This window comes from Ursus americanus, chromosome 16 (assembly GCF_024610735.1).
Source record: "Ursus americanus isolate L20-20 chromosome 16, mUrsAme1.1.p, whole genome shotgun sequence".
Classification (NCBI taxonomy): Eukaryota; Metazoa; Chordata; class Mammalia; order Carnivora; family Ursidae; genus Ursus; species Ursus americanus.
The window spans coordinates 20,474,960-20,478,053 of record NC_142142.1 but is presented as its reverse complement, the minus strand read 5'-3'; positions in this window follow the sequence as shown (position 1 = coordinate 20,478,053).

Genomic DNA, 3,094 nt, shown 5'->3' with positions numbered 1-3,094 from the left:
CTCCACAAATATTCTATAGGCATTTTTTAAGCCCCAGAGCCCTTCACTAATGTTATTTAAGGCAATTTCATGTATATCTAATTGTAAATTGTTTGCTAACTCTTGGGCAAGAAATGATCTCTAAATCCCCTCGTGTCTACTGATATTTCAAGGTAAGAGAATGCTCTGGAATCCTTCCCATTTTCCAAATGTAATATTTTCCAAAATAAATGTTGGAGTAACTGCATGGTGGATACCATGTGAACATTTTAATTCACACAATAATATTCTGGAGTTTATGGAAGGTTGGCATCTTTCCAGGAGATCTGAAAGTCCAAAAGTTGGCTGTTTCTTCTCAGTGGGAGAAAAGGTGGAGGATGTGAATCAGGAGTGGTAAATTGGAGAGGAGGTCACAGGCTGAATGGCGTTAAGTAGGGGAAAGTGCAGTTGCAATCTTCCTTGGGAGGAAAGCCAGTTGCACAAAAGGGAAGGACTGGTTACCATTAAAGGCTTCAAAATTAGAGCCTTGGAGGAGAATTGAATGGGAAAGTTAACAACCCCTTGTTTCTCTTCCTCTTCTCGAAGATGGAGCTGTTGTAATGAGATCCAGGTGCAGCCCTGGGATATCAGAGATCCCTATCCTTGTCTGTTTAGAAGCCCCCTAAACCTTCGATGTTTGTGATTCGAATGCCTCCTCTTCCAAGGAGCCTGCCCTGATGGCCAGATTGCAGTCATCAGATGATATCACACTGTCAAGCTGATCTGTTTCCTCATCCTTTTCCCCGCAGCTTGTGAGCTTCTTGAGACCAGGATGTGAAAGGCACACAATAATTATGTGCTGAATGTTGACTGAATGAGCCTCTCTGGCTGGAAATAATCCCCCCTCCTCTGGGCTCTCTTGGTACTTTACACTTACCTCATTCATGTAATTTTTTTCACATTCTACCTTGTACTCTCATTTCTGTACATTTTAGCTCCATTATGAGAGTCAGATTATTTTCTACAAGGAAAATGAGATAATGCATGTAAAGTATTTGTGCCACATCTGCTGAGTAAATGATAGCTATTATTACTTGCGTAATGAGATGGCTGGAGGAGCAGAAAATAGATCTTATTTTTAAAAAACAAGATTCAGAAAATCACTTTGAAGCAGATCTTTGTTTTGCAAGAGTCACTTGAGTTGCCTTTCTCAATTATGCAACTACAAGAGACCTATTGCCTTGGAAGAAGGAAGGATGTCTTAGTCTTGAAATATCAGTTCTTTCTCATTCCTCTTGAATAGAAAGCTGCAGTCGGGGTTAGGTAGGAATGTTGGCGCTGAGTTGCACAACACCAGGGGGCACCATTCATACTGTAATCTGTTGTGATGGATGTAAATACTCTTTGGAGATATGCTCCAAGGGATACCCTTCCTTCCAAATACAATATAAATGGCGTCCCTGGAATTGCACAAGGAGGCAGCCCTAGGAAGAAGAGGAAAGGATCTCTGACCCTTTTTCTTTGAGGTTCAAGGCTATTGGACCAGAAATGGAATGGGTGGTGGTCACTGAGATCTGTTGGCAGGAAAGAAGATGAAGGGCTCCAGAGAGGCTTTTGCCATAAGAAAAGACTGTCTTTGGAGGGCTGGGCCCAACAGAGGTTTCTGAGTGACGATGCCATAGAGATGCAGTGACAGAACATGCTGAATGTGTACTAAGTGAGCTGAGGACCTGGACCTTGAGGGCAAACCTTGGTGCCTCATGCAGCCAGGGCAGGATCTGGACCAGCAGTAGTACTGCCTCAGCAGTGGACTGTGAAGGAGCAACAAGGACCCAGTATGGCAGAAAGAGAACTAAGAAGCCTTTGGATTGATCAGCTCCCCAGTTTTCTTTCAACCTGGCAGCTAGAAGTGGGTAATGACCCTTTGGATTGAGGAAATGTTTTTAATTCTTGAATAATTCAGGGGAGCATGATATTGGACTTTCTGCTAATGAAGACACAGGAAGTAGAGCAGTTAATTGAAGAAATTAAGGAAATGTGATTATATTTGGATTTTCAGATGGTAAAATGTCTTCCTTTTCATCATCATCATCATACATTATACACTCAGAACATCTGCTACATAGGGGGGCAGATAATGGGCAATGCATGAGAACAAGGGACCTCCAGAAGTCCATTTTCTCAATAAAATTGAGAAATCGGGTCTTTCTAGATTGAATCTGGAATAAACCTAGAGTCCTAGTGTGAAACAGACTCCCAGGCCAACTTGAGAATGGACCTGAATCCCCATAGGGACACTGTAGTCAAAATACCTTTCTGGACTGCCTCCAGCAGAGGTGAATCTGGAACTCTCCCCCTCTCTGTATTTCACCTGTTGCTTTTTCTCAAGGGTCCAAGAAGTTGAGGTTGGTGTCTCCCTTGCACTTCAGGTGAATTCACTGCTTTGTGTGGTGCATGCTCAGCACATATTAATTAATGGTTGGCCAGGTAGCTTAGCTTGCTGAGTGCAAAGGTTTGACGTTGAAAGAACTGGAATAGTTCATTATCAGCTGATTCCAGGCATGAGATCAGAGTAACAATTCCAGGAAATCAGTTCCTTGTGATTTTGTTTATGTGCATGACTTTTACGATTAAATACCTAAATCTATCATTTCAGAAGAAACATTCCACTTATAATTTTATAACTAGATAAACAAAACTATCCCCTGGCTTCGCCTTCTCCTCTGGCCCCAGTGTCGTCGTTAAGATCTCGAGCTTTGTGTCAGTCAGTGCTAGGTTTGAATCCTGATTTTGCAACCTCTTAGCTTGGTGATCTTCAGCAACTCAATTAACTTCTAAAGTATGTTTCTGGTGTATAAAAGGGGATTATAATTACACACAGTTCATAAGATGAAATGAGAAATTATATGTCAGGCACTGCACTGAATAAATGAGTAAGTGCTGAATAAACGTCACTATTTATTATTATTTCCTTTATCAACAAACTCTTCTCTGCTTCCTTCTTCTCTTTTCTTCGTGTTCACACATGAACCCACTGCAATCTGCTGCCCATGCCCCACATACCCTGGATGTTGTGTTAACGATCTTCAATGGCCTTCTCACTGCCAAGGCAATGAATACTTCTCACTGTTGCTTC